This window comes from Copadichromis virginalis, linkage group LG3, assembly GCF_057382275.1.
Source record: "Copadichromis virginalis isolate Kocher_CV1m ecotype Utaka linkage group LG3, C_Virginalis_male_GT1.1, whole genome shotgun sequence".
In the NCBI taxonomy this organism is placed as follows: domain Eukaryota; kingdom Metazoa; phylum Chordata; class Actinopteri; order Cichliformes; family Cichlidae; genus Copadichromis; species Copadichromis virginalis.
Genome location: NC_140620.1, coordinates 38,116,579 through 38,130,634, shown reverse-complemented (window position 1 = coordinate 38,130,634; position 14,056 = coordinate 38,116,579). Strand labels below are relative to the sequence as shown.

Below are 14,056 nucleotides of genomic sequence, written 5' to 3'. Positions count from 1 at the left end.
TATTCGCTCCTACCCTAGTGTGTGTGTTCTGCTACTGGGTCCTGCCTGCGCTCGGAACTTCGGTTCATGACAGTACGGACTGGCCAGTATGGACCCAGCAGATCCACTCCGCTCCGCTATTAATAAACAGGGCGCTATCCTCGGTCGCCACGATCAGCAGCTCCAGTCTCTCCAAGACCGTTGTCAAGAGCTCAGTGACACTCAGAATAAATTACAAACTAGGCCGTCCGACCCCGTGCACCGCGGCGTGTCGCCTCCGCCGCTGGAACCCTTCCACGGGGAGCTGGACCTGTGTGGGGGGTTCCTTTTCCAGTGCTCCTTGTTTTTCAGTCGCACGCCTCACGCGTTCCCCACGGATACTGCTAAGATCTCCCACTTCGTGGGATTGTTACGGGGGCGTGCTCTAGCATGGGCTGAAGCCTACTTAAATTCTCACCCCATTCGTGATTGCGATTACGATGACTTCCTGGAGGAGTTCCAGGCTACGTTTTCCCCTCCGGTATCGGAGGACGATGCCGCGCAGAAGTTGCTGGGGCTCCATCAGGGGCGGCACAGTATTGCGGAGTACCTAGTTGAATTCCGTACTCGAGCGGTCGCCGTGGGTTGGCCCGATTCGGCTCTTCGTGGGGTTTTTTTACGGTCGTTAAATGACCAGATGAAGGACCAACTAGCTTTTCACGAGGAGACCAGATCCTTTGATGAATTGGCCTCCCTCTCCCGTAGGATTGACAGACGCTTGCGGGAGAGGGATGCCGAGCGGCGGTCTAAGCCTATGGGCTCCGTATTGCGCCCCGGGTTTCGCGTTTCTCCGCCCCCGCCCCCAGCTGCGTGTGCGCGCTCTCCGTCGCCGCCCCCGCCTGAACCCATGCAGATCGGACGCTCTCGGCTTTCTCCGGAGGAGAGGGAACGCCGATTTCGGGCTGGAGAATGTCTGTACTGTGGGAGGCCCGGTCACCGCATCGCTGTTTGCCCGGTCCGCCCAAACGACCCGGCCCACCGGTGAGTCCGGGGATACGGGTGGGCAGGTGAAGACCGACCCGGTGAAGATCAAAGCAATATTGGAATGGCCGGTTCCGGAGACACGAAAGAAGCTTCAGAGCTTCTTGGGGTTTGCGAATTTTTATCGCCGTTTCATTCGAAACTACAGCCAGGTGGCCGCGCCTCTCACCCAACTCACCTCACCCAAGGTGTCTTTCACATGGTCCCCTGAGGCCCACGCAGCCTTCGCTAAATTGAAGCGATTATTCACGTCCACACCCATTCTGACCCATCCTGACTCTTCTAAACAGTTTGTTGTTGAGGTCGACGCATCTGATGCGGGAGTCGGGGCGGTTCTTTCCCAGCGGTCTGGGCCCCTGAACAAACTCCGGCCGTGCGCCTTTTTCTCACGCCGACTCACCCCCGCAGAGAGGAATTACGACATCGGCGACAGGGAACTCCTAGCGGTAAAACTCGCATTGGAGGAATGGCGTCACTGGCTGGAGGGGACCGAACAGCCCTTCGTTATATGGACGGATCATAAAAATCTACTGTACCTTAGAACCGCCAAGAGGTTAAATCCCCGTCAAGCTCGCTGGTCCCTATTCTTCGCCCGCTTCAACTTCACACTCTCCTATCGTCCCGGGTCACGAAACATCAAACCCGATGCGCTCTCCCGTCTGTATTCCCCCGACAGCGAGGCGCCCCCCCGCCACCATCCTGCCTGCCTCCTGCGTGGTGGGTGCTCTCACCTGGGAGATTGAGGAGACCATTCGCCAAGCGCTCCCGGGGGACCCTGACCCAGGGACTGGACCGCCGGGACGGCGCTTCGTTCCCGCCGCCGCCCGGGGAGCAGTCATCCACTGGATCCACACAGCACGATTCGCGTGCCACCCGGGCGTGAGCAGAACGGCGCGCCTCCTCAGCAGACACTTCTGGTGGAAATCGCTACTACGGGACGTGAGGGACTACGTGTCTGCCTGTGCCGTCTGCGCTCGTAATAAATCATCCACGAAACATCCCATGGGCCAGCTCCACCCACTCACTACTCCCCACCGGCCCTGGTCTCACATCTCGCTCGACTTTGTTACCGGTCTCCCCACCTCTTCTGGAAAATGTGTCATCCTCACCGTTGTGGATCGGTTTTCTAAGGCCGCCCACTTCGTACCGCTAGCCAAGCTGCCCTCGGCTGCTGAGACTGCCCAAGCGTTAGTCACGGAAGTCTTCAGGCTCCACGGAATTCCCCTGGACATTGTCTCCGATCGCGGTCCCCAGTTCACCTCACAAGTGTGGAGGACCTTCTGCTCCATTCTCGGCGCCAAGGTCAGTTTGAGTTCCGGTTTCCACCCGCAATCCAATGGGCAAACTGAACGCCTTAATCAGGAGCTGGAGACTATGCTGAGGTGCGTAGCCAGTCAAAACCCCTCCTCCTGGGTTACTTACCTGCCCTGGGTGGAGTACGCCCACAATACTCACACCTCGTCCTCCACCGGCTTCTCTCCTTTCGAAGCGTCCCTCGGGTATCAGCCTCCGCTCTTCCCGGAAGAGGACCTGTCCCTCTCCGTCCCGTCGGCCCCTCATCACCTCCGGCGCTGCCAACGTGTGTGGCGCTGCGCTCGCCGCGCCCTCCTGCGCGCAAAGGAACGACAGGCGCACTACGCCGATCGTCGCCGCGCCCCAGCCCCTGACTACCAGCCGGGACAGAAGGTTTGGTTGGCTGCTGGGAACATCCCGCTCCGGGGCACGTCCCGCAAACTGGCTCCCCGTTTCATCGGGCCGTACGAAGTGGACCGAGTCATCAACCCGGTGGCAGTCAGGCTCCGGCTTCCGGCCTCTCGGCGTGTGCATCCCACGTTCCATGTATCTCAACTTAAGCCGGTCTGCCTCAGCCCCCTGTGCCCTCCTTCCGAGCCCCCTCCTCCCGCCCGGCTCATCGGCGGCCATCCGGCCTATGCGGTCCGGCGGATCCTGGATGCGCGCCGGCGCGGGCGCGGCTGGCAGTATCTTGTGGATTGGGAGGGGTACGGCCCCGAGGACCGCCTCTGGGTCCCGCGCTCCTTCATTCTGGACCCTCGTCTCATCTCTGCTTTCCGTGCTTCTCTCCGCAGGCGGGGTCCCGGCCGGTCGCCTGGGGGCGACCCTTGAGGGGGGGGTACTGTCATGGTCCGCGGCCCGGCATCCGGGGTGCTGCTGGGATGTCCACGCCCACGAGCATGGCTGCTAATCCCACACCTGCATCCCATCCCAGGCGATCACCAGGTGGACTATTTAATCCTGCCCTACCTGCTGCTCCACGCCAGTCCGTAGTCGCCTCTCAGCGGTAACGTACGCCTGCGGAAAAGAACTCGTATGACAAACTCTCCATCGGACCTAACACTGTTTTTTTTCCCTGTGTACCCAGATCACAACTCGGCGTGTTTTTTTCGAGCCACCTGCCTGTCCACCTGTCCGCCTGAGATTTGGTTCACATTCAGCTTCGCCGTCTCGACCCCTTTTGGAGCTCCACCCCCCTCTGGTTCACTCGGCCCGGCTATCACCGTGAGACGCACACTCCACCTTCCCTCGTATGCTGCCTTTTTTCCGCACCCCAGTAATCTGTCTCTCTTTTTGTTTTACAGCCTCTCACAGCCCCGCTCTCGGCGTTCCCTGTGCGGTCCCTCGGTTTCGTCTGGTTTCATCCGTTGTTTTTCTGGCTACCCTCACGGGACACCTTTAGTTGCAATAAAAATTACTTTCTTTATTCGCTCCTACCCTAGTGTGTGTGTTCTGCTACTGGGTCCTGCCTGCGCTCGGAACTTCGGTTCATGACAAACAGCTATGGGATACTGTTTGTCCGTGATTTGAACCGGGGGAACAAATCGTGGCAGGATCAGCCTGATATTATTTGTATCCCACTGCAACTTTCCTGTATAAAGTATAGTATAGTATGTATATCTCCAAAATGTCAGGAGTAGTTAGTCATTACAAGAAGTGTTTGTGAACTAAAAATCACGAATGTGGGATACTGTTTGTCCATGATTTAAACAGCCCAGCGCTGCTCCCGACGAAGGGAAAAGCAATTCTGCAGGGAAGACCTACCTTGGCACTTGTGCAGGTGAAGCCAAAGGGAAGATATGCTTCACCATATTTTCTAGTCTTAGAATGAAGTTGGTTTGGAAACATATTCAGCTGTGCTTCATCTCCTGCTTTGCGTTTCTGTAGGCGCCCGTGCTAGCAGTGTCCAAGCGTTTTGTTTTTTCCCCCCCCTTTTCATCATCTGATGAATGGCTTTCACCCACCCATTGCTGATTTTATTAGGAAACAAAATGTTAATCAAAACTCTGACGGGTCTGTCGAATGCATTAACAGCACCTGCCGTGCGCAGGAAGGAATTAAAGAAACACAGAAGAAGTCACAAAGCTCTGCAGTCGCTGCTTCCTTAGTAGATGAGATCTTTTTCCAGGGACAGGCTGGAAGAGGGCAAAATAGGGGCAGGAATAAAAGACGTGAAGGCCCTCGGAGACCCAGGTGGAAACGCGACAGAAGAAAGGATAAATGCTGTGAATGTACAGAAAGGGGTCACTATGCTAGAGAGTGTCCTAATCGCAAACCTGAGGAGCCCCAACTGTAATAAATGACTAGTATACACACACATGTTTAGATGGCCCTGATCAACAACAGCCTGTGCTCCAGACCATTAATTTAACCAATTGTTAAAAGTAATCTGCATTAAACTTAGGGTTGCTCGTATTCAGTACAATGTCATATGAGATGCAGTAAACAAGGAAAATAGCTAAACCAATGAAGTGCATAGAGGCACTTGACCTGTTTGAAAAACTGTCATCCTATTATGAGCCATTGTTGAGATATAGAACACACCTATAAAAACAACTAATATGCTGAACCCTGTATACAACAGCTAAAACTACAAGACGGGGAAGCTGAATTGAATATGAAAGTTTAAGTGTAAGTCTTTGCCACTGTGTGCGGCAAAGCAGGCAACCACTGTGTGAGGTTGCGTTGCGGTCTCTTCTGAGCTGATGAGTAAGCTACACATTATCAGAGCAGGAGCTGGCTGAGAACTCATCAGAGGGAGGAATAGAGATATTATAACTCAAGTATGCAGCTATCCTTAAGTTCAGTTTCTTCCTCACAACTCAGGTGTGCAGCAGTTTTCCTGCATCTTGACTCATGTGTGTAGAGTGTTCATAGCATCAGCATCATGTTTTTGCTTATTTGTTTTGTTGGGTTCAAAAAGAACTAAATAAACTTGTGATCATACTTATGTGTAAAAGTAATTGTCTCCAATTGTGAGAGGGGTGATTCTGCAGGTCACCAGCTATCGTAGTGGAAAAAAAGAAACAAAATTTACATTGTAGATGAAAAACAATAATAGGAAAAAGGTTTTGTGTTTCTCACCCAAGAACAACTACAATCTAATTTTCTGCTTTTAAGAAAGGAGAGTTCAAAAAACAGAGAGAGAGAGAGAGAGAGATGTGTGTTGTTTAAGCAGTGGTGATAATAATGAAAATGTCTTAGTTTGTCACTTTCAGATGAAAAGCAGACCTGGATCAATTTTCCACATGCAGCGGTCGGAAGAAAGTTATAGGTTAACATCATTGGAAACGTTCAGTCCAAGTTTCTGGCTGACTTATTTACAGCTCCATATGTCCCTCAGCGAGCTCTCACTCCTCCCTGAAGACAAGGAATGCAGTTCCAAAGAGCAATAACATGACAGTTAAAGAGACAGCAGCAGAGTCCTGAGCAGAGACACCCATTAAGCAGCAGCGGTGTGGACAAACAGCATCAGAGAAGAAGAGAAAACCCATCATCCTGACTGATTGGATGAATGGCACTGTGTTTCCAACAAACTGCAACTTCACTGTGCCTGTGAAGAGGACTTTTGAGGAGACTGTTGGAGTTTGACATTTGCCACATTTGGAGTAAAATGGCAAGAAGAGACAGTGGAACACAGGACGAAGCTGAAGGAGAACTGCCGGCTATTGGACTGTTGAAGTGGGAGAGGACAACAGAGTGAGAAGACTAGGTGAGAACACAGAGGAAGGCTGTTGTTTAATGTGGGAAATCAAAATTTGGGTTAGTAAACCTGGGAAAAAGAAAACTGACTGCTTAAGTGGGAAAATTGTGAAGGAGTCTGAAACACTGGAAAGAGAAACATATACAAAATCACACACACAAAGAAAACCTGTATTAACACTACTAACACTTACAAATACAAGAGAGCTCATGAAGATTAGACAGCATCTTGAGAGTGTGAGTCTGTTTATCATCTTGTCCAAGTCACTTAGTGTGATGCAAAGACCAGTGAACTCATAGCAAATTAGTTAAAAATGATCAAATTATAGCAAAGAAATGTAAGGGAAAGGCAGCTTTAAGAACATGCCCTGCTGGATATGCAGCTCCTCAGACATTGATTAAACCTGCCTAATAACACAAACACACATGCAATGAAAATCAGCTTGTTATCTCTCATCAGTGTTAAAATAGTGTCAATTTAGCAGACACTTGTTATCAAATGCTGAATTTATCCAATGCTGACAATTAACTCTCTAGGTTGCAGGACAACAGTTTAACGTTTATGGGGGGGAAAAAAAAAAGATTCTGGTTTGACCAACCAGTGATCAGACAATAAATTTAGTTGTTAATATAGTAAATTGGGAGATGCTTTCTGCTTGATTGATGCAGCACAAGTAATTTACTGTTTGAAGAAAATTCTCTTTTGTGATAATATTTTGAACATGCATTTCTGTTGTCCTGTCAACTTGGTGGGTTAATAGCTGATATGCAAATTAGCTGATCGTTATTAGATTAAGGAAAGGTGATTGAATGCTAACATAAGTAAATGGGATGTATTGGAGTTTGTTAGAGTGGAGAATCTAAAAAACAAAACAAAACTGTGTTTCCTGGTTTTGATATGCGGGTGAATCCTGCACCCAGATGCACACCTCTGAATACGTCAGAACAAACTTGTTTTGTGAAGTGCATGACAACATGACATGTTTTATGATGAAGGGAAAAAAGGAAAACTGGATAAAATGGGTCTGTGGCCTAAATGAGTGAAAAGCACAGACCTGGGGATTAAACCCGTATCTAATAAGATATTAGGGTTATGTTGAGTGTTGTGCGACTGATGGATGGTTTGGAGTTAATCTAGCTGATGATTTTTCTTTTGTTGCAAAGTTGAGCCTGCCAATTAGGTTTGGTATGATTTACCCTCCTGAGATGAGGAGCTTGTGTCATGACTTAACAAAGCCTTTTTATGTTGATACTTTCATAGTGCACTGAAAATTTTGTTTGATAAACTCTGTTGTTGAGCAGATCTGCACGATTAGAACGAAAGCGCTATACGGCGTGTCGTCGGGAAAACTGTTGCAAGGGAGTTTCTCTAAAATTACAATGGGCTCTGGAGAAAGTCACTTATTTGGGACAATTAGAAGATGAGTCCCTGCCCAAAAAGGATTCAGCGAGGTAATCCAATCTAAAGTTCTTCTTTCTTTTTGAAATTACATAATTTTGCTGAGGGTGGAAACGAAATGCGACGATAGGTTCCACTATCAGCAAAGAAGGAATGAATGAATGAATAATGAGTGAAATAAAAAATGGGGAACTGACTGGGCTGGTGAAAGCTGACAAGAGTTGACCGACTTGATTGATTTGACACCAGTATGTAAGATTGCACCTCCACCTAGGCATGACAAAAGGGTGGATGAATCTATGTGTGTCTTTTGTTATAGGAGCAGAAAGATGGCAGCAACATCCGAGGTTGCGTGAGCTTTGGGTTTCTGGGTTTATGTGTGAAGGAAACTATGTTTATGGGCTATATGTTGGTGATGCTGTTACACTGTGTGTTTGGGAAAATGTTGAAGATTACTTTGACTATGAGTATAACATGTGAGACGCATACTGTGTTGAAACCAGTGTCGCTCCTTTTCACAGCTACTGATGGCTAACTTTATGGCCTTTATACAGCACCGCTGGAATCTGTTGCTCCAGGACTGACCTCCAGGATGCTTCATGTGTTTTTCTAATGGTTGTTTTTTCTAAGAGTGCATGTAGAGGATTCAGCAGAGACAGACAAGTAACATGGGAAAACAAATAAGAGGTGCAGTGTTATGGAATAGTTTAATATGGGGCTCATTAGCTGGCCACTATTGAGCTCATAGTGATAAATGAGTGGAGTGACTTTGCTTAAGGAAAGTCACCGATTACAGTAATGTTGACTAACCACATGGGATGATCCATGTCTGGGGCAAATTGTGGCAATAATTATGGTTTACTGATTTGAGAAAACCTACACATGATACTTGTCTTTGATGCTGAATACTTTATTACTCTTATGAGTAATATTACTTGTATGCAGGCTCCTGGCGGAGCCGGGTGTTAAGCAAACTTAATATGCAAAACACACTAAAATCTTTTATTGCAGGGTTATAGGTCCAGAGTGGTGCTGCTCCAGAGGAGGAGACGCCCTGATGTTGCTTGGGAAATTACCTAGCTAACCTTTTTCTTTAAGACAGGAATCTAGTTCTGCTGAGTTGACTCATGGGAGTGTCCATGCGTCAAGAGGAGGGGTCCAGAATTAACATGAAACTATTTTTCTATGTCTTATATGATTTTTGCAGTGATTTGTGGGATTAACAGTTCATTTACAGGTATTAAACCTATACAAGTGGTGCATCCATGTTCAGATGAGGCTTTGATGGCCAATAAGTGAAGTTCACTGAACTAAAGAGAAATGTGGCTTGATGATGGTTGACATGCTTTCCAAATAGAAGTTTTTCCTCCTAGCAAGGAAATACAGGTGCAGCAGCCAGAGAATTACTGGGAGAAATTACCCCAAAGGTTGGAATCTCCTGAGAAATCATCAGAGGCCCAGGGAGAAGCAAGAACCATTCCAGGCATAGCTGACAGCCCAGGCAGTAGTTGAGGTCAAAGGTTGAGGTCAAAGGCTGTGCTGGTTGGGGCCCTGCTGGTCATCATGAGATCAGACTTTGGAGCCACAGCAAGGACCATGAAGCTGCGTTGGGATGAGAGCTGTGCCAAGGGGGCTTTCCAGAGGCCAACAGAGGAGATTGTGGACAACAGACGGGCATCTGAAGGATGAGGGGAGCATGCCAAGCTCCATCGACAGCACAGAGGGAGCCCAAGGATGGCATCGTGATTCTGTGAAAAGCACAGGAACCAGAAGCTATGGTGGTGACGGCAGCAGTTTCCTATGAACATCACCTAATGCTGTGTCACTGAGCTATGCATACAATGACACTCTGAGCAGGGTCTTCCTATGTGTCATTGTTGTTGTCATTTGCACCATGACCACTTCTACAAGACTGCTGAAGTGACTCAACAGGTGGGATCATAACAGCAGTAAGACAACTGGATCCAATACCCTTTCCACAAAGGGGTTTTTCTGCAGAGATGAATGGACAGTAGAGGAGTTATAAGTACCCCCCCTCGCAGGACGAAGGCCTGAAGTGAGGTGAGGGGGGTTGATAGAGGCCATAAAACAAGAGTGCTGATGAGGCCTGCAGCTTTGAAGATAGCTGAGAGCCATGTTGACAAACAACAAAACCAACTGGTATGTTTGAATGCCTATTCTACATACAGTTGGACTCTGGTCCTATGGACAGTGATGGAAACAACTGGAAGAGACATTTATGACGCCCTGCTGAACTCAAAAAACTCTGCAGAGAAGATGTGTGATCACCGCTGAGCTGGGATGATTTTGAAAATGTTAATTTCTTATTTTGACTATAAACAATTCATTTGTTTGCTCGTAGGATGCAGTTTACCATTGAATGAGATCACTGAGGAATACGATGACTGCTAATACACTTGTCAACTGTGTACTCCTACAGTAATTTAGGGTGATTAACAGATGCTGAGTATAAAAATCTTTGCAGTGAACCTGTCAGAAATGAGGTGTTTATAACTGGGAACTTTTTTAGCATAAATGTCAAACAGGGCGGAAATGTCAGCGTTATATTGTTGATTGTCATTTATGCTTAGAAATATTTAACCATATATGCTTAGAGGTGTATAATCGATTGTGTAGTGATAGGATGTGTGATCCTTACTAGTCTGCAAAGACTTTGTGTGCATTCCAGAGTGTTCTGGCATACACACTCACACCCTAGGGTCATGAGAGGTCTCGTACCTTCTCTTGCTGATATATGGTATAGCAAACACGTATATCTGTTTTAGTCTAAGTGCCTTTTGTTTAGATTAACTGCTGGACTTTCAGACCAGCAGGTTTAGGGAAGTCGTTTATGGGGTCACATTCTGACCCCACACGCCTACACACACACACACACACACACACAGACGGTACTCTTTGTTCACATGTGTACCAATGTTAATGAGCCTATGCATATTCATGTAACCTCAATAAAAGAGCAGTGTTATGAGGGAGCAGACAAGAGCGACTGGGGTCAAGCGAAGGAACGGCGTTTGTCCAGTTGGGTCTTCCTCGTGCAGGAGAAACATAAAGAGCTCTGCTTGGTGTTCAATGCTTTTTGCTGTGTAGTAGAATTGTCTTGAACGTTCCAGCGAATAGGTTTATGCTACGTACCTATCAGCACCCAGACCCAGGTAGTGTTACCCTCATCCCTGGGGTGGAGAGAAGCAGACTGCCCCGACTCTGCAGCAGCAGGGAGGCCCCACATTCCAGACCCCAATCGGACGGCCAACTCCTCCTCCCAGTCCCCCCACCCCAACAAGCAGCAGAGAACGGGGATGGTGAAGACTCCAAACCTCCCTCCGCCCACTCATATGTAGTGTTGATGCATGTGTGTTCTAAGGTGCCTTTAAAACCCAGGAGGGCATGGAGCTACCTGCCAGAGAGCAGCAGATAAGCGCATAGCCTCCTCAATGTCTAAGTGTATTTAAAATTGAGAGGTGGGCAATGACGCCAGGAGTGAGGTTGTACACCCTGATCGTCTTTTCGATTCCGTGTAGCGTGCCCACCCCCAAGGTCCTATATGTATGTGTTATGAGAGTGTGAGTAATGTGAATGTCTAAGTTGTGGGATAAAATTGAGACACAGGGAGCCAGAAGGGGACAGAGGGGGGGATGCCTCCCCTGCACCCTGGCGACACACATCCACCCTAGGGCCCTGCATGTGTGGGTGATCGTGGTGAAGCGGGAAGAGTGAGGGAGATGGGGAGGGAAGGAAGGGAGGGGCAAGTGACCCCTCCCTGGGGCTGCTCCCCCGCCAACCCTAGTAGGCACCCCCATACTCCGCAACCCACCAGGGAAAGGGGGCCCAGGCCCATCCGGACCGGGGCCCAGCCCAGCAGCGCCGCCCGGCCCCACAGAGCCCGGGACAGCCTACCCGACCCCACCACAGAGAAAACTGCACCCACCCCTTTCCACTGTACGGAAAGGAATGTATTTTTCCCCTAAATCCTACTGCCTCATGCCTTTCGTCATTTAGCATTGCAGCAGTTGCATGATGTCCCAGTGCATGGCCACTTCAGGGCAGAAAGGACTCTGGCATGCCTGAAGAACAGGTACTACTGGCACAACATGAAAAATGATGTGACCCAGTGGTGCCACACCTGCACCAGTTGTGCTGAAAGGGTGCGGCTCATAAACCGTGATGGGTACAGTACGTGTTGGCGCCCCCATGGAAAGAATTGCAGACGATCTTTATCAGGCCGTTGAATGAGACAGAGAGGCATAACCGCTTCATATTGGTGGTACAAGACTATTTCAGCAAGTGGGTGAAGGGTTATCCAGTGCCCAATGAGCAAGCACCCACGGCGGCAGAAAAGGTTGTTGCAGAGTGGGTGTATAGGTATGGAGCTCCACAGTCTCTGCATAGTGACCAGGGCACCAACTTTGAGTGAGCTGTGTTCCAGAGGATGTGCAAACTGTTGGGAATCGAAAAGACACACACCACGCTGGTTTGCCCACAGTCCGATGGCCAGGTGGAATGTTTCAATGCTACTCTTCAGGAGGCCTTAGCCACCACTGTGGAGCCCTGCCACTGGGACTGGGATATAATGATCACATATGCTGTCATGGCTTATTGGGCAACTAAACACAGCTCCACAGGACTGATTCCAAACATGATGATTCTGGAGCGAGAGCCTACTGACTTGGTTGCAGGTCTGCCAGCACAGAGCCATTGCTGAAAAAAGCAATGCTGCTAGAATAATGGACAGGTTCTTTGATGGGGCTCCCACACAAATGTAAAGCAGAGGTTGAAGCGTCGCCAAATGTGCTTCCAAACCAACTTCCTTCCAAGCCAAAGACTAGAACATATGATGAAGCATATCTTGCCTTTGGCTTCACCTCCACGACAGCTGTCTGCCAAGGTAGGTGTTGTAGACAGTGTTATTGTTAATGTATGTTTGGGGGCGTTGCACCCTGGAACCTTCAGAGGTTTTTCAGGGATTTCCCTGTCGGAATGTTATGTGAGAAACAGTTTCCTGTATGTGTTGCGACTAGCTGTGGTTGTTTCTAAAAGTGGTCAGTAAATGTCCTAAAAGTGGCACCTGAGTTTCCGAGCATTTTTATCTTGAGATAATATAACAGTAGGTATGCTTGACAGAATTCGTTTCCCCTGCTTCGGGAGCACACGCTGGGCTCTCCAAATCATGGACAAACAGTCTCCCACATTCTTGATTTTTATTCACAATCACTTCTTATAACAACTAACTACTCCTGAAAATTTGGAGGTTTTAGCTCTTTATACAGTAAAGTTACAGGAGTATTTAAAATAATTATCAGGCAAAATGTCCTTTGTTTGTTAAAATAATCCCAATGTAACAACACTCCTTTTTCACTTTTTCACAAAACTAAAACATCACTACTTCCCCGTCTAATTGTCCATAATAGAGGCGGAGTAAACTGGACCCGCACTCCGTGCCCAGCGAGTGCTCACGACGCAGGGGGAACAAATTGCTATAGGTACCTTGGGATACAAACAGTATCCCACAGTTGTTTATGGTTTTAAACCAATGTTGCACAGAGAGACATTTTCTGAAAAATGTATTGATAGCAGTGTTGAATTTTCTAGCACAGAAAAAAAAAACGAAAAAAACACCAACAACAACTATACGTAAAATTACGAAGCCCCGCAAGGGCTCCTTTGGAGGCCGCATTTGAAAGCCAATTACATCTCAGCCAGGCGACGAAGGCTGTCCCAATTCAAAGGCTGCTCCAAATGCGTCCTTCGTGGCTCAACCTATCCCAGAATTCATAGCACGGCCCAGCCAATTCCAGTTTCCAACAATGGCAGCAGCTATGAGCAGGCTTACTTTTAATATTACTCTTTCTGGCTCACAAAATAAACTTTTAAGATATTTTCAGGTGAGAATGTACACAGCAAAATCTCCAGTGTTAAATTAACACTGGAGAGTGTCTATATGGGTCCACACCTCTGAGTGTTAAATACAACACTGTTGAGTGTTAAATTAACACTTTTGACAGTGTTATATGTTTAAAAGTAACCTAGTCAGTTTTGAAGATTAACAATGGCTAACACTGAGCAGTGCTGATTTTCTAACACTGGAAAATAACTCAAAATGTCAGAAATATTCCAGTGTTAGAAAATCAGCACTGCTCAGTGTTAGCCATTGTTAATCTTCAAAACTGACTAGGTTACCTTTAAACATATAACACTGTCAAAAGTGTTAATTTAACACTCAACAGTGTTGTATTTAACACAGAGGTGTGGACCCATATAGACACTCTCCAGTGTTAATTTAACACTGGAGATTTTGCTGTGTAGCTGTGTAAACTTCAAATATCTGCTCGGTTTATCAAGACATCACATATTTACAAAATTGCTCCGATGTTTTCAGAGACCTCTGTTACCCACCAATTCAAAGTTGACCGGAAAGTCGAGGCCCACAAGACCTGGCGAAAATACCACACTCCTGGCACATCGTGCCTTGACCTCCCAGTCAGCTTCGAGCTGGTGGCCTCTGAAGGATACGGCCTATTTTGCGAGATCTCGCAAAAGTTTTGCGAGATCTCGCAAAAGTTCATTTTCAGGTTTTTTTCTCCAATGTCCCCTTGCGGGGTTCCGTATAAAATGATTACACCATAATAATAAACTGCAATGGAATTT

General features: G+C 47.9%; 1 long non-coding RNA gene across 1 annotated transcript; it reads left to right on the top strand.

Moving 5' to 3' along the window:
- Positions 1-3,209: 3,209 nt before the first annotated feature.
- Positions 3,210-3,771, top strand: LOC146714567 (uncharacterized). The gene is made up of 3 exons (XR_014919306.1): positions 3,210-3,298; positions 3,380-3,516; positions 3,597-3,771. It is a non-coding gene; the product is annotated as an uncharacterized LOC146714567 (long non-coding RNA).
- The last annotated feature ends 10,285 nt before the right edge of the window (positions 3,772-14,056 follow it).